This window comes from Castor canadensis, chromosome 8, assembly GCF_047511655.1.
Source record: "Castor canadensis chromosome 8, mCasCan1.hap1v2, whole genome shotgun sequence".
Lineage (NCBI taxonomy): Eukaryota > Metazoa > Chordata > Mammalia > Rodentia > Castoridae > Castor > Castor canadensis.
Window position 1 is genome coordinate 280,216 of NC_133393.1, and position 18,037 is coordinate 298,252.

Consider the following 18,037-nt stretch of genomic DNA (forward strand, 5'->3'; position numbering starts at 1 on the left):
TTTATCACCTGTCATCTATCATTTATCATCTATCTATTAATCCATCATCTATCAATCATCTATCACTATCCATCTATCTATCTATCTATCATCTATCAATCTATCTATCTATAATCTATTATCTATTTATCTTGATATTGGTCCCTTGTGAGATGAATAGTTTCCAAACATTTTCTCCCTTTATTCAGGTTGTCTCTTCCCTGTTGCTTCCTTTGTTGTGTAGAAGCATCTTAATTTGATGCAATTCCATTTGTCTCATTTTGCTCTTGTTGCCTATTTTTTTGGGTCTTATCCAAAAAAACATTTTGTTCATACCAATATCTTTTTTTTGATGGAACTGGGTCTTGAACTCAGGGCCTCATGCTTGCTAGTCAGGTGCTCCACTGTTTGAGGCACTTTCCAGTCCTCATATCAATGTCCTGAAGTGTTCCCCTGTGTTTTTTTCTAGCACCTTCATATTTTGGTCTGTGATCAACTTTCAGTTGATTTTTGTGACTGGTGAGAGGTAAGAATCTGGTTCCATTCTTTTGCATATGAATATACAGTCTCCCAAGCTCCATTTATTAAAGACACTGTCCTTTCCTCAATACATGGTTTGAATATCTTTGACAAAAATAAGTTGGGCTTTAAGTGCAGGGATTTATTTCTGGGTTCTCTCTTCTGTTCCCTTGGCTGTGTGTTGGGTTTTGTGAGTACAGTTCTGTTTTGGTTCTGTAATTGTAGTGTGTTTTGATGTTAGATGTCATTCCTTCAAATTTGTTCTTTTTGCTGGGGTTTACTTTGGGTAAAAGTGTTTTGTAGCTCCCTACAGGTTTTTCAATTGTCTTTCTACTTCTGTGAACAATGTCATTGATATTTCGATCGCAATTGCACTGAATGTGTAGGTAGCCTTGGATATTGTGGACATTTAACAATGTCAATTCTCCCTGTCCATGAACAGTGCATGTCTTTTGCTGCAGGTTTTCCATTACTGTACAGAAACACTACTGGTTTCCGTATGTTGACTTTGCATCTTCTGGCTTTGTGAATTTGTTTATCAGTTCAAATAGCTTTTTGGTAAAATATTTATGTTCTTTAAATATGAGGCCATGTATTCAGCAAACAGAAAATGTGACTTCTTGTCTTTGATTTGAATAACTTTTATTTCTCTCTTTTGCCTAATTGCTCTGGACAGGACTTCCAGTACTATTTTGAGGAAGAATGTTGAAAATGGACACCTTTATCTTGTTCCAGATGTTGAAGGAAGTCCATTTTCAGTAAGAAGCTGGTTATGAGTTTGTCATATAACTTTTATTATGTTGAGGTACTTCCCTTGTACACCTAATTTTTTGACAGTTTTTATTACAAAGGAGTTTTTTTCAGTGTTAGGCATTGAACCCAAGGCTTCATGGATCCTATGCCACATTCAGCAAGTGTAGACACTGAGCCACACTCCCAGCCCTTGTTGAGTGTTCTCTTCATCTATTGAGAAGATTGTGTGGTTTTTGTCCTTCATGTTGTTTATGTGATGTATTATGTTTATTGATTTGCATAAGCCATCCTTGCACTCCTGGAATGAATCCCATCTGATCACAGTGAACAATCTTTTTGATGAACTGTTGGATTTGGTTTGAGAATTTTCACATCTCTTCCTCAGGGATATCAGTCTGTGGTTTCTTTGTGTGTGTGTCTTTCTGTGGTTTTGATATTTCTACAATGCTAGCCTTGTAGAATGGTGATATTTTTTCCACATCATTCTAAGAATTATTTCAGCCCTAGACTTGTTTCACTAGAATATTAGTGACAGTTATGTGAATGCAATGTATGCTTTTCCTGGAGCCTGCTATCTCTCTGATCTCACCCCCCTCAACTCTTCTTGCTCACTGTGTTCAGCATTTTTTCCTTATCTCAAACACTATAAGCTTGTTCCTACTTCAGAGCCTTCGCTGTTCTTGCCAGATTGCTTCTCTAGATCTTTGCATGGTTGACTCCTTTTCATCACTCAGCTGAGTTATTATGGAAGCATTAATGACCCCCCTAGTCCAAATCAGCTCCCACCCCGCCCACCCCATTCCAAGAAGCTTGTTCATTGTCTACTCCCTTGCCGTATCTTATTTCCTGCATGGGCTTACCGTTCTCTAACACAATTCTTTCACTAGTAGTTTACTTGTATGTTTACATATTTATTGTCCTTGTACTCCCACTAGGATATGCTGTCTAGCTTGGCCATTTTATCCCAGTGCTTAGAGCTGTGACTGGTACACAAATATGTACCACGTAAGTATTTGTTGAATGAAGAAATAAATCCCTGCTTTTTCTACAAATGTCTTCCTAGTCATCAAAACTCTGCAGATCTTGATGAATGTGCCAGGGTCTGGGCCAATCCTTTCTCTGACTTCTGTGCTAACCCTGAGCTGGCTGTCTGGTGAATAGCAGTCATTGCTTTCTTCCTTTTGTGGATGGGCAGGGCCCTGGGAGGCCCAATCTGGGGAAAGAGTAGCAAAGCCTCGGAGTGGAGGGTCCTTGGTCACCAAGTCACCACACTTGTAATGGAAGTGGGACAATTTATTTGTTTTGAAAACAATTGGTCTTGATGTTATATATTATTAGTGACCTATAAGATATGTCTACTTTGAAAATAAATGCTTCCATTTTCTCTCTTAAGATAGAACAAATTATAATGTGAAATTAGCTGGATTCTGGATGATGCGTTATTAAAATGGCCATGTTTAATCAGTGCTTGACTATAGGATCAGGCAGGCTAAGAACTACGAAACTTGGGTCTTAGGTAGCTGAGGATTCTTGTTGATCACAGTGAAGGTTTTAGCTGGCAACGACCTTTAAAGCAGAAGTTAAGGCAATCCTGCCTCAGTTCCCTGCAAGCCTTCAGCCTAGGTAGGGTAAGGCAGGTTCACAGACACTCTCTGATACTCTTCTCCCTACCACTGGGCCACAGGCTCACCTGGCTAAAACCCTCTCTTCATGTTGTCAGTAGACCTGAAGGTGACTGAGAGGGAGGGGTGCGTTTGCAGTTGAACAGGGAGCTGTAGTAGAACGTGGGGGTAAGAGGTGTGGTGATTCCTCTAGAAGAAAACCGGGCCCTTCCTTGTTAGTTCCAGGATGCTCCATGAATATTATTTCTCAGAGAATAATCACCAATCTGTTCAATGACACACTAGTACTTTTTAAGCCCCTACAAAGCAGTGTTTTAGGTTTGGAGCTATAGTAAAGATACAGTAAAGTATCTGTTCTCAGAATTTACATTCCAGTAAAGAGTCAGAAAAAAACAAATAAACACTTGACATTTCAGATGATAATAAAAGCTTTGAAGAAAAGTCAGTAGGGTATAGGAAAAAGGAATGTGACATTTGAACCTAAAGAATGTAAGTTGTAAAATTCTTCCATTCTGAGGAGAACACTGTGAGTTTCTGGGGAAAATGTACTGAGTCAAAAATACAAGAACACAAGGTTAGCAGTGAGGATGGAGCTTAGTGGTGAAGTCAGAAAGTGGGGAGGAGCTCATGTCATTGTGTTTTGAAGAAATTGCCAGTGAGTCAAAGTAAAAATGCTTTTATATTATAACCACATGTATGTTCTTACATGTGAAAAATATTGTCATGAACTATTTACTGTTTTCATCTGTTATACACTCCAATATTTTCTATTTTATTCAGTTTGATTTGATTTGAATTTTAAGATGACGATGAGAGTGACCTACTAAACTGACTCCATGCTCTGTGATTGAGCCAGTACACAGGGGTAGGGAAAATCTGATGGGACTTTGTTGCCCTCAAAACATTTGGATTTTATTGCAACAGAAATAGGGAGTCATTAGAGAATTACAGGCAGAGGAAAGACATCACCTCAGATATTTCAAAGGAACTACTTCAGCTGGTTCAATGGATGGTAGACTGTCAGGTGATTTGCTCTCAGACCTTGCCATACCACCATTAGTATTCAGCAAACCTCCTCCACCCAACATGCAACAGATGGTTAAATCACAACCAGATTTAAAATAGAAGTTTCATGGTAATGTCTTCCAAAGGAACAACATGACAGAATAGGTGGTCAGTACACTTCAAATTTCTTTACTTTCAGCCGTAATCGAGTCTTATGCTTGGCAAACCAGGTTTATCTGGAATTGGATCAGCTATCTACAAGCGGTTGTTCTATCATGGCTGACCTTGGCTGGGCTCCTTTGATGTGACACTTGTCTTATGGGATCTCTACCAACAGAGCCAAAGTGGATCAGGGCTTTCTGTCCTCCACAGATGGCTTGAAGCTTGTGATAACTGTCCTGGCTGCTGAGAGCACAGAACCCTCAACTGTGTACATTGTGCCCCTGAAAACACATAGCTTACGAATGAGAGAGCTGCCTTTTTAAGGAGAAAAGCTCCGTTGGTAAAGAGCAGACATCAGAGAAAATCTCCAAGGAGGCTCCTGTAACTAGAGAATGCTTGATGGCTTCTGCCTTTTCCCCATGGCCTGCCCTCCCATGCATCTTTATGTGAGGAGCTGACTTTAATGGCCTGGCTGTGCCACAGGCTCCCCCGCCTCTGGGTTCAGGTTGGGTTTGACCAGATCTGACAATTAGAGGGAAGAGGGGTAGGTATTTATTCCTCAGGTGCAGTTTTTGCTGGGCTGCTGTGGACTGTTTTGTGCCTCTCCTGGAGGTCACACCAGAACCCTGGTTCAGTGTGGAAATTTTGTTCTGGTTTCTCTCTGGGCTCTCGTGAACCTCTCTGGTCTTTCAGACCAAGGACTGGAAGTGACTCCTAGTTTTTCCTGGTCCTGGCAGGGGACCAGCCTTTGTTGGTTTCTCTCAACACTGCTTTGTAGGTAAATTCTTCCTTAAAGTCTCTTCAGTGTCCTGTGTGCTTCCCACTAGTCTCGTTACTCAGGACACAGAGGATCCCTTGTAGGAAAAGCTTAATGAGAAAGCAGAAAAGTTATGGTGCTTAAAATCAGAGACAAAGCAGGAAAAGGCCGATCAGCTCAACCTAGGTCATCAGTGCTCATGGCCACACGGACCAAGTCTGAGCAGAGTTATTTTGAGGAACAAGTGTTTTATATTGAGCATTAAACGGATGTGTGTGTTCTTATATAATTCATTCTTTTATAAAGAAGGATGATTTCTTCATTTGACAGGACAGGAGGTGGATATGACTGAGCAAGATTCTAGTTGTGGGACACAGTGACTACTGGTTCAGTGAGAATCACTAACACCTAGGGACAAAGACTGCTGGTCACCGCAGCCTACAGTGGTGTTCTGAGCACTTTCTGGAGCTGGACTTCGGGTTCAAATTCTTCCTTTATTATTTACTGTGTGGGAGGCTTTGGCAAGTTACCTCATATCTCTGTGCCTCAGTGTCCCCATTGTGAAATAAGACACCGTAAGCAGCTAGCTCATGGTTCTGTCATGAGGAACGAACGAGTTGATTCATACAAATTGCTGAAGGTAGTGCCTGGTGAGCACGCTGGATAACTGCTCATTTGTGCTTCTCTGGAGGAGCCAGGGAGTCTGGGCAGGTCTGGCCACTGTTGCTCACAGCAACAACTTTGTCCTCTCCCCCCATGGCTTCCCCCTCTGAGATGAAGAAATGGGAACCAGACGGACAGGCCTACACATGTGTGGGGGACACCAAGGCCGTGCTGGGGGAGACAACCAGAAGATACAAATCTGGGGCTTTGTAGGAAGGAAATATGGCCTCATTTTTGAGAAAGGAGAGACTTTGATTCTAGTGGGAAATTCTTGGGAAAGGCAGGGAGGAATCTGGAGCTTTGTCCCTGGAGTAGGAATCTCCAGGGAGGGAAAGGCAAGCATCTTTGTTTATGGCTCCCAGGGCCACAGCCTCATCTTCTCCTGGAAGTGCAAACATGAATCTCACAGGAGGAGGTCTTTCACATCTGCTCAACAATCTAAATCCCAGTAAAAATTTGCAGGAAGTCCTAATTTGCAGAAAGATTAAATTTCACCCCTGACACCTGGAACAGAGCAAGCAAAGGTAAATATTAGCTCTCTGATCTTGTGAGAACAGAAGCTGTGGAAATTGCCTGGTGCCTTTCTGAGAACTGATTGAGAGCTAACTTATGTTCTCTGTACCACAGTAATGCTGTTTTTTTCTTTCAATGTGCGCGAAGCTGGGATTTGAACTCAGGGCCTTATGTTCACTAGATACTTGAGCCATGCCCCCAGTCCTTTTTGCTTTATTTGTTTGAGTATGGACTTGTGTTTTTACCTGAGGCCTGCCCTGGACTACAAACTTCCTACTGACACACCCTGCATAGTTGAAATTACAGACACGAACCACCATGCCTGGTTCGTTAGTGGAGATAAGGGCTTGCTAACTTTTTGTCTGGGTAGTCCTTGAACTGTAATCCTCCCAATCTCTGCCTTCCAAGTTAATGCTGATTCTTAGTGACACTGAAAACTCCTGAGAATTTGTTATTAGAATCCAAGATCAGACACAACCATTGTGAATGCCACATTTATGGAACAAAAACCGATCGCATTACATCGATGATCTAACTTGAAGCTCTCAGCACCCTCCTGACACCTACATGTCACAGAACAGAAGCTAAAGCTCTCGGGTTGGTAACAGGCTGAGGTCATGCCATTGGTAGTGGAAAAGCTGGAATTCCAGTTCCTGTTTGCATGACCTTAAAGCACATTGAACCTGACCTGGTCAGAAGCAGATGTGTTTCCTCGAAGGAAGTTCCTTGGGCCTCCGTCCACCCGGCTGGGAATTGGAACTGTGGGAGGAAGTCTGTTTCTCTAGCGGCCCAGCTGGCACTTGCGGTAGGGTTTGATTTTGTGCCTTCCACCCAGCCGGCTGAGTTGGCTGAGGGTCAGCCCCCGAGGCCTGGATCTGGAGCCGCAGTTCACCCACCTGATAACCGTCTGGCCGAGGCCAGATTTAGGCTGTCTGAACTTGTGATTGCTCATCCACCGAGCTGGGAGAAAGGTCAGTGCTGCTTGTGGGCCTACGTGAGATGATGGGTGAAGGCCTTTGTGGACGGCAGCGACTGTGGTCCACTCACTGCTCAAAAGCTTCCTGCACACACAGGCAGGGAGGCCAATAAAGAAGAGCCAGACAAGGCTACTCGTGTGGCTTTTAACCTTCCCTCGCTGTAAGCCGCCTATGGCAGACTGTGTCAGCACCCACCAGAGAGCCAGGTCCCCATTTTTTCTGTCACCCAATCCCATCACGATTTGCCCATGCTGACGTGGTTCTCCGATTCCCACCTCTCCAGCATGCTTTGTGGCTAACCGTCTGTATGCATGGGTGGGAGCCTTGGCAGGGAACAGACTTTTACTCAGATGGTCACTAAGAGGACCTTAGTGATGAATGCTTCAGGGATGCGGCATTCCTGTGGTATCAACAGTGTCCAGAGACCAGCACGGTGGGGGTGCCACCATCCCAAGCCCTGACATGCTGGACAGGAGATGGGGTCCCCACAGCTCAGAGTGAGCTGGCATCATGAGATTGCCCAGGACAATGTAGTTATTGGGGACACAGCCACCGGAAGACCACAGTGCTGAGGGACGGTGGAGGAACAGGGGCCTCCCTCAGTTCTTGCTCTGTCATCTGCTCACATCTCACTGGCTGAAATGACCAGAAGCCAGAGGCGAAGGAGCCTTCGTGACTTTACTACACTCAACAAGATGCAGGAAGAGGTCAGTCACAGGCATTTCTGGGTAAGAATGGCCTGAGTGGCAGTTCCCTTTAATTTTCCTATCAGTCCTTCTAGGGATGTGATGGCCAGAGGGCAGCAACTGTCTTGTAGCCTTGAGGCAGCAGGCAGTAGGCGGCAGGCATGATGTCTTTATGGCAGGGTAAGGAACAGGGATAGGACAGGAGACTGGGTTCCTGGTGGCTTCTAGCAGCTGAGTCAGTTTCTGCCATCACTGTCCCCACACTTCTTGTTTCATGTGTGGCTTTTGAGTCTTTGTCGTTTTAGTTGGCCCAATATTTATATACATATAGTAATTCTCTCATAGAAATTGTTTACAGTTGGTCTAAAGAGATACAACCAGATGTCTTATTAAAAAAAGTTCAAAGTAGTGGTGTTAAGGGATTCTTATGACTGAGCCAGTACACACAGTATGTCTGGATTCATACAGGCCAAAAATTAAAAACGAGAGCCTTCCAAACAGCAGGTACCATACTTCCCACTGTGTTACCTGATCAACAGTTGTCCCAAGTGGACCGCTTGCTCCGTGTCCTTGAGACCATGCCTTTCTAGGTGACTGCTTTGGGTTGTGCAGGGGAGCAGGTTCCCCATAATTATTTATTGACTTAAAAATGTCAGGAACCTTCACTGAGGTCAAGAATCTGCTATAATCCTCTTAATGAAAACATTCTTAGTCACAGCTTCTTGACAAAATTTTACCTTGTAAGAATTGACACATCAGAGACAGGCGTGTCCGTGGGTCGTGATGACTGAGGACAGGCACTTGATGAGTGAATGCGTGGGTGCAGGAGTTCGTGGTGGTTCCAGTCACAGTGTTACATGTCTAGGAGGTGTGCTGACCGCCCTTGGACACCGTGTTTCCACCTTTCATCTATTCTGTAGACAAACAAACACCCATGTCCGAGTCTCAAAACCAAAAGCAGATTGACTTAACCAAGGAGGCGATGCAAGTGAGACACAGCAGCGTTTCCTGGAGATGAGGGTGGGGCTGCGTGGCTGTGCAAACACCTTGTTTTTTTATGGGAGATGTTATTCATAGTAGTGTTTGGTTGAAATCAAGCAGACACGTAGAGCAACTGGAATGTTGCTTGTAGCACGAGAATCTCCAAAATAGCTGTTTTATTTTCTATGACTTGATTTGCTTTTGTTGTGAAACCACAGTCTGAATGCTGTAATTCATGGTGACACAGGTCTTCCTCAATTCATTAAGGAACACTGTAGTAATTAGGAGCTGGATGACAGCTCTTTTATTAAAATCAGTGTCTTGAAGAAAATGACAATTTTATTTGCACTGATTGGCTTACGTTTCATCTACCCACCACATCTTACATTGATTTTGCCAGTGTTGGGGGAGTCAGAGTATTTTTGACATTGGTTGTTTGACTAGAATAACAATTTTCTATCACCTGGTCACAAGGAGGCAGTGTCACTTCTCATAATTTTATTCTGACTGTGCTGCCGTCAAGGAGGAAGACACATTTGCAATATCTTAGTAGCTGAAGGCCTTCTGAATTTTCCGGAAAAAGAGAAGGGGATTCAACACTAAGGAGAACTGATTTGACTGGCCAACTATGATGGCTTGATTTGTGACCTGCGGGTTGGTTTTCCAAATATTTCAGCTAGCATTTAAAAAAGTTGAGAATCTGTGTTGAGAGACTTTAGCTGGTAAAGGCCGGTCAGTAATGGCCTATTTACCTTTTAGCCCTTACCTTTGCTTACATTTTTAGTTTCTCAGTGCCTGGGGTGAGGGAAAATACAGATTTGCAGCCAAACAATTATTATCTTAGAAAAATGGGAAAGGAGCTAGCTGTAGATTCCCAGCTGTCAGGTACTAGATAACTGCTTTTTTGATTACCCAGAGCACCACTGTGAACACCAAAGGGGATTGGTTCAATGGTCAAAATCGTCCAGGATCGGGACCCGGTAACTTTGTGAGCTGTTTTGTGCTGTCGCACCCACAGTGCCAGCTAACGGCTTGCTAATGAGGGAGGGTTTAAAATTGACACCACGTGCAGCCTGCGGTTACCTGGGATGCCGTCCCGCGCCTCCGTGAAAGGCAAGCACTTTGTGTGTGTGAGGCCGTGCGGGTGGGAGGAGGGTGTGGGTGAATAGTTCTTACAACAGTTTTCGCATCCCTTTATGACTGTAATTGCTTTTATGGGATTTATCAACTACCAGATGGATCAGCTTAAACTTAATTCATATCATAATTACAGAACTCAGAAGGGAGACCCAAGTCCCTGTGGATCATAAAAAATGAATGCTTGGTGTTAATAATATGTTTATTAAAAGAATCAGTCTTGGTATTTTGGGGAAAGAATGGTGTCACCCAAAGAGGGTGTGTGTTACTGGGGGGCCCTAAACAGGAGGTGACTGCAGTTTTATGGACTCAGGGGGCTGGAGGTAGGGCAAGAGAAAGGGCCAGGCATGGAGTAGTACTACTATGGGGAAAGCATCTCAAGCTGCCCATTGAGGAGACCTCACAGTAGAAGTGCAGATATGTGAGCATGGCTGGAAAGGCCTGAACCCTTGGCTCTGACTCCCTTCAGAGTTTGCACAAGTCCCATGTGGGAACAATGGTCCTCCCATTCCTTCCCATACCTGTCAGATGAGGACCTCTCAGCAGCCCATGGCAAAGTCACACAGAGTTCTGGCTGTCACCACACTCCTTAGTGTGTCATTACTGTTCCTCAGTTGACTTCAACTGATACCATGGAGGAGGTGGTTCTTTCACCTCTGGGTGACAGCTCCAGGCCTGGTCCCTACCAGGCCTGACCTGTTACAAACCCAGTGGGGAAGGAGGGAGGCTGCAACCCTGCAGGGCTGGAGTGGATGCTTAGGCCCCCAGTCACTGTGAGGTGGGCATCCAGCTTCCTTTGCTGGCATGGGGTGGGGGCATGGCCTTTTCTGTACTGTCTGGTAGGAGCAGAGCACCTGTGCCCATTCTGCTTGCTGGGGTCCTTTGTGCTTTGGCTGGAGGAAAAAAATGTTTCTAGGGACTCATAAACTAGGTTTATGCTCTCTTCTCAATTTTTGTTGTTGTATACCATTAGTCCCCTGTTCTTTCACAGGTCACATACACAACTTTGAATTATATTCACAGTCACTGTCTCTACCACGGATTCCATGTGCACACTGGGAGGACACGGTCAGTCTTCCTTTCTTTCTTCCACCATTTTCTCCTCCCTCTACTCCATCTAACAACTTCTGACAGCTACATTTATTTTACATTCCTCCCCACCCCACTTTTACATAGCTTTAAGACAATCTTGTACGCCCAGGTTACACATGCTTTAGTCGTGTGTTGGTCAGGGTCCAGGTAAAAGACCAAAGTCACCCTGCCATTTCAGCAGAGCATCTGAAGCATTCGTAACTGTATCTAGCTATTACCCAGGTAAACAAAAGCTGAAAAATGACTTCCAGCCATCTGTTGTCCCAAGCATGGGGAGAATAAAGAGAAGAGACTGGAGTTGTCAAAACTTTGCGATTTAGAGGCGGGACCTTGCAGAATAGAAACTCACAGTCGGAAGTGGGGACTTTGTGCCAGTGGTACTGGGTGCTGGTGTTTGGTGGTCTGGGCATGGGTGTGGTGAGACTGGCCCCAGCAGTGTTGAAAAAAGTGTGACACACATTCCTCTGTGCAGTAAAGGAATTCCCTTTGCCCAGGTGAATAGGCATCAATAGGGCATTGCTGCCAGGAATGGGAACAGACGGGGGAAGCAAGTCCATTCTCCCTCCAGCCTGTGTCTCCTGTGGGTGCCTTTGAGTCAGCTGGCAGATGATGAGGTAACACATGCCTGTAATCCCAGCACTCAGGAGCTGCCATTGCAGAGCAGTTTACAGAAGTCTGGAGCCAAAGGCAGCAGAGCCGTCATTGGGTAATTGCCCTCATGTTTAGTGGGTTTTCTACAAGGGCCGTGCAGTTCATCTCTCCCAGCAGTTAGAATTTCCACATGCAAGTGCATACACTCGTGTTTTCATAGTGCGTAAAGTAGAAGAAGGGCTAGTGACTTGTGGGAGGCGTGGTGTCAGTGACACGCTCGCTATGTCTCAGTTGTTCCCAGGGTCATAAGGTTCCCAAGGCCATGGGTGCTCATTCTGGTCCGGGGGCTGCTGAGTTCCTTCCACGCACAGTCTTTGTCTTAGGAACACTTGAGGCAGAGCCATGAGTAGTGCTGCCATTTGGGAACTGTTCTCAGAGAACAACTATGGAGCCGGGGCTCAGATAAATACTCTGCTTTTGTTATTGTTGCTTTCAAATGACATCTCTTTCTAAGTGGAGAGGGAAGGCAGACTTGGAGGCAGAATGAAAGAGTCTCCTCAATGGTCAGGAAAGTGGGTAACTTGTCTCATTTGGATGTTTTCTTTTTTCTATTAGATCAGAAATGACCTCACTCAATGCATGTTTTCTCCATAAATCTGATGAGTTCAGACGAAAGACCAATAAACGCTCAGGTGACTCTGAAGAGAGAAAGTTCACAACACCCATGGAGGTGGAATGAAAATGGGAAAAGCCAAATCCCTGGCAGTTCAGAGGTTGGTGAAGTCCTGGGTACAGGGTTATGTGTGGCACTGTTCAGGCTGTCCCAAGGAATGGTGGGACATTTTATTAAAAAAATTTCCACTTACTTTTTAAAAAGAACTTTATTGATAGATAATCAATATACAAAGCACTGAACATAGGTAGTGGACACAAGTCCATGGGTTTAGATGTGCTAGCAACCACGATGCCATGACCACGGTCAAGGTTGTAGACTTGTCCAGTGTCTCTAAGTTTCCCCACATCCCTTCCCTGAGTTTTTTGGATTATCAAAGAACACTTAATATCAGATCAGTTCCCCTCTAACAATTTCAAAGTGCCCAGTGTTGTCAATAATACAGATGATCTCTAGAACCTATTCATCTAACAAGACTGAACTTTATCTTCACTGAACTCCTAAAGGAAAAGGGGAGATACCCATATTTGGCAACCAAAAGATGAAGGATTCCATAGTATATCTATAACAACATACCTGAGCCAGGCTACTTTATGAAGAAAAGAGGTTTATTCAGCTCATAGCTCTGGAGACTCAAGGGAGTGATGTTGACCCAACTGGGCTCTGGTGAGGACCCCATGTGGATATGTTTCAGTGGTGGATACATGTGTGGGGACAGTGATCACATCACCAGGCAGGAAGCCAGAGAGAAGCATAAAGGTCAAGCTGAGGCTTTTATAACAACTAACTCAGAGTGCCGTGAGAACTCCCATAATCCCTTCCTGAGCAGCACCTGCAATGATCTTAAGGGCCTCCCACTAAGCCCCGCCTCTTAAAGGTGCCATCACACCAAGGAGGACACCAGCAATGAATCCTACAGCACCCACTGAGTCATTTAACACTTCTGAAACAAAACAGCAAAGCTGAGACGGCTTTCTTATCCTCCTGTCTTGAGGCTGAGACCAAACAGACCCGAGTCACACACACTGCATCACGGGGTGCACAGTGCTCCCCATCCTAAATCACAAGGTTTCAATAACACGTAGAGACTGGTGAGCCTTCCTGCCTCTGATAGTCAAGATACCGTGTCATTTATTTAACATAAATCAATTATATGTTTGTGTGGAAATTACTGTGTGTTTTAACAAGTACAACTTTAAAGGACAATCAGAACTGTCTGAGCTTACTGCCATCCAGTTAAAGCTTGGTCTTTATGGGTTGTTAAGTGTAACTGTAACGTGGAAAGAATCTCAAGCTTTTGGCCTTGTTTGAAGTATTCAGGTCATTTGTGTAGAGGAGGGTGGTCATGTCACAACCTTACATCAATGTCCAGCAGACGGAAAACGGCCTTTCAGCCCTGACCAGGAGCTGCTGGGAGGACAGGGGATTTGGGTTGAGGCCACAGATCTGCACAGGAATCTCACTTCTACCCCACGATCCTGCGGCCATTCACGAAGAAGCCATCAGTCACAAAGCTAGCTAAGTGAGACGGGAGCAAAAATTAGATGTTAGGAGAATCGGTCATCTAGTAATAAAGCCCACTCATCTTTCTTTTCAAGACGATTTCATAGTATTAGCTATCCATTTCTACAAGGTTTTTGTAGATTTATGTAAGACAGTTTATACAGATTTACATATAGATGGAATAAGACTTCTTCCTGACCAGTTGCCTGGTTGACAAATGTAGAAGCTGCATTAAGAATCCGTCCATGAGGGTCCTGGAAAGTAAGGTCATTATTAACTTCACAGGTCTCTCGAGAGTGAGTAACCTCTGTGATAGGGTTGCTTTTATGTTGTAGTAATCCAAATGCCCTTCAAGCTTCAGAATTTTTCACAATGGCTTTAGACATTATAATTCTCTTTAATTTTTTCTCCCTCCTTTGACTTACACCAGCAAGTGGTTTTCTATTCATCCTTCTAAACTTGCCTAACAACTTTTGAAAACCTGAACACCATTATTTTCATTGTTTTTATCTTTGCCTTTAGTATGAGGTTGTAACAAAAGTTCATTTTATTCCTACTAGTTTTGTTTGCTTACCTCGGCTGTGTTCCTATGTAAACTGTTTTTAGAGTTTTAAATTTCCAAATATTCATTGAAGACTTGCACATTCGATAATGCCTAAGTATTTAGTACAGGATCACTCACCTCATAAAGACACAATAAGACTGGTTTTGTGGTTATTAGGATGGTTAGTAGTGTGAACAACAGAACTGTAGCTCTGGGGGAGGCAGTGGAGTTCAGAGGAGAAGACACCACACAGTCAAGCCTTTGCCTGGTGTGTCTTATCTCTACACTTTTGCCTAATTCCCCTCACCTGCTACTGGAAACTGAACATGACAATGACCAGGACGGTGTCTGCGTAAGTGTTATTCCATCCCACAACTCCTGGTGCCAGGGACAATTCTATATCATGCACACCGACTTTGACCAAGGAAGCGAGATCGTCAGGACAGTCAATTTTGTTCTTTGGTGAACTGGCAAAATTTCTGGTTGGTTTTTGGAAGAGGTCCCTGGAGTCATTCTGGAGCGTGGAGGCCACTGCAGATGGATTTTGTGGGGCTGTGTGCTCTGAGAAATAGTAGATGACTTCAGGCACAATTTAATTCCATGTCAGTTCAGTAGCTGATCACTGTGTGCTTCTGAGTAACCCCAGGATACAGATGGACTCGAATTTCTGGCGTAAACTTGTTCCAAACCTCATTGCCTAGGACTCTACAGGGGAACTTGTTTTGCCCCAAGGAACAATCAGAGCCAAGTCATTCACAGCATCACAGCCGCTCTGAGATCGACTTTCCTGTGACTCAGTTCCATCAGTATGCAGTCAACATCCACACATCATAAGCTGTTACCCTTGAGTGGCTTACCATGTCAAAGGGCCAAGTTTTAAACTGTGCTCCCTTTGCGGGTCTGAGGAAGAGCCCCCGTCACCACAGGGGTCGGCACAATAATTTCATAACATACGTGGCACACAGTGGACGCCCAGTACGCATCGGGTGTGTGGGCTAGGGTTCATCTGAAGAACCTTGATTTGCCTCATGCAGTTGGTACATATTTACACATCGATCTTTTGAGTAAGATTTCATTTGAAAAAAAGGTTTGCTGTGAAATAAAGTTTGAAAACTAATGGTGTCAGGCATCTCTTGTTTCATAGTCTAAAATATTTATATAAACATCAAGACTTCATTCAGGGAGGGGGAGGGAAGGGATAGGGGGAAGGGGAGAGAAATGACCCAAACAGTGTACGCACATATGAATAAAAGAAATAAAAAAAAGACTTCATTCAGTTTTATAATAAGGTAAAGTCCTACTTTTGATTAAATTACTGCCAATAAAAATATCAACAGCCTGTAATACTAGCTACTTGGGAGGCTGAGATTGGGAGGATCACATTTGGAGGCGAGCCTGGGCAAAAAAACTTTGTGAGACCCCCACCTCAATGGAAAAAAAAGCGGGGTGTGGTGGTACACACCTATCAACTCAGCTATGATGGGAAGCCTAAATTAGGCTCAGGATAGCATAAGGAAAAGCAAGTTTATCTCCAAAATAACAGAGCAGAAAGGGCTGGAGGTGTGACTTAAGTGGTAGAGCACCCGTATAGCAAGTGCAAAGTCCTGAGTTCAAACTCTGTACTGCCAGAAAAAGTTAATATTTATCTAAAGCTAGATGAGTTGTTTCTGAAACTGTGTGAAATAAATACTTAATAAAGAAGTTTAGACACATGAAACGGTCTTTAAGAGCCTGAGAAGAGTAATCAGATAGCACTTGGTCATAAATGCATGTAAAGAAAGATTGTATCATTCTAAAGAGACACTTGACATCTTTTATCAGACATGTCCTTAATTGCCTAATATTTTGGTGGTATTATAAAGGCTATTTGTAGAAATGTCAGTCCTCATTATTCCTTGCTAGTCTACAGAAATAAAATGGAATCTTTGTACACTGCTAGCTGCGTTGTTGGCATTAGGAAGGGTCTTGGGCCCTGATGAGGCCGTAGGGTGAAGCCCTCGTGAATGGCACAGACCCCCCTACGAGAGACTGCAAGCCTTGTCATGTCAGTTCACAGGGAGAAGGTGCAGGTCACTCTGAGCAAGTGGCCTCCAGCTGTGTGCTGGAGACTTGCAGTAATACACTTGTGTGGCTTACAAGTCCATCTATAGAACTTTGTGACGTGGCTCACACAAATGAAGACAGTCATGTATTTTGGAGTTGAAGCTTGCATACAGTTCTAGAATTTGTTTTTTTGGTAGATGTTATTTTGTAGCTATTGCTTTTTGGATGAGTTTGATAATTTGCATTTTTCAAGGGAGTTGCCCATTTTTGTCTGTTATTAAATTTATGTGCATAAAGGTTGTTTGTAATTGCATCACTACCACATAAATTATCATAAATTTAGGGCTTAAAACACATATTTATTTACTTATTTAAGAAGGCTTAAAATACACTTTAGCAAGTTGATGCTGCATTACTGCTCCAATTCTTAGCAAATCTCCAAATTTAAGGTTTCAAGGACAAATCAAACATGGCGTACCAGTAAAGAATGCACAGTGTAAGTGTGTAACTACGTAAGTACAGCGTAACTACGGGGCTGAGTGACTGTCAGACCTTCAGCATGCAGCAACCCTGTCGCCAGGGTCATGTGAGGCCTGAGAAGAAAAGCTGTGCACAGGCTGGAGGTGTGGCTCAAGGGGCAGGCGTTTGCCTAGTCCATGTGAAGCCCTGAGTTCAATCCCCAGGACAAGTGAGCAACAACAAAAAAGTAAAGGAACAAAAGCTTTGTTTACCTTACCTTCTGAGTAAGGTTTAGCTGGTCCTCTGTGGCTAGGGCTCAGTCCTCATCAGGGCCTGGCCAGGGACGACCCAATAGAGCCTAGAAGAGCCCGGTGGCTGTCCAGATTGCACACCAAGGATCCACCTGCAGAGACCTTAATGGGGAAGGCACCTACAGACACGGAGAGACTCCATGCCTCACAAATCCAAGAAAACACCATTACTGTGGGCGTGCTGCCAGCAGCCACCTGCAGAAGGTCTGCTCTTCCTCCTTTCTCTGGAGGAACAGAAGCGAAGGCACACTGTGAAAGTGAGGAGGTGAAGTGTGTGTGGAGGTTCGGTGAGAGTTGAGCTCTTTTGAAATTGTCAGTTGAGACATATAATTCACATTTCCAGGCAACTGAGAGCCCACTAAAGCTGCAGAACATGAATTCACCGTGTGTCAGCTCGGCCGACTCAAATTCCAGATCTTCCTGCTTCAGCTTCCCGAGCACTGGGATTAGAGTTGTGTGAAACAGGGCTGAGCTCTGCATAGGTTTTTAGCAGATTTCGCTACAGAATGAACCAGGTCTCAGGCCAAAGATGAAAGACAGCGCCTTGTGCACAGGTGACACTGTGGATCGTGGTATTCATTCCTACTGATACCTCCAACCTAGATCGAGGCAGCTTAGGAGTAGATTGGTTTGAGTTTTGCCGCAAGTTACATTCTTCCAAAGTCTTCTGCTTTTCTACAACCTAGTTAAAATCTTCTGCCCTTATCGCCCTTGCTTTTATTGATGAACACTTTGTGATGTTAAACCTTATTATTCTTTTATTCATCTTTTTCCATGGTTAATTGTCTTTTTTGGTTACTTAAAAGAATTTTCATTCTTATAATTCACTTTTCAGTTAGTTAAATTCTACTTTAGTTCTCTAACTAAGTTTCAATAACTGGAGAACACAGATTTTATTCCTGTGTATGATCAGGACAGTTATGGATGTTACTATGACAGGTTTTCATATTTGCTGCTTTTCAATACTGGGTTTATTGAACAGCTATTAACACTGAATCTGTGTTTTATTTTACATTACACTCATGCGGGGCTGGATGACTGATGATGCCAAAGTGCCCAAGGCACAG

At 43.9% G+C, this 18,037-nt stretch overlaps 1 protein-coding gene across 12 annotated transcripts in view; it reads left to right on the top strand.

The window, feature by feature from the left end:
* Nucleotides 1-18,037, top strand: part of Lgsn (lengsin, lens protein with glutamine synthetase domain) — a 175,419-nt gene that overhangs the window by 91,253 nt on the left and 66,129 nt on the right. Inside the window, exon 1 of one of the 12 annotated variants that reach the window (XM_074081813.1) lies at nucleotides 3,528-12,210. The exons of the other annotated variants lie outside the window; for them this stretch is intronic. The gene's annotated coding sequence lies outside the window, so the exon portion shown is untranslated. Of the gene's footprint in view, nucleotides 1-3,527; nucleotides 12,211-18,037 lie in introns of those variants that run through there. 12 annotated transcript variants of the gene reach the window in all.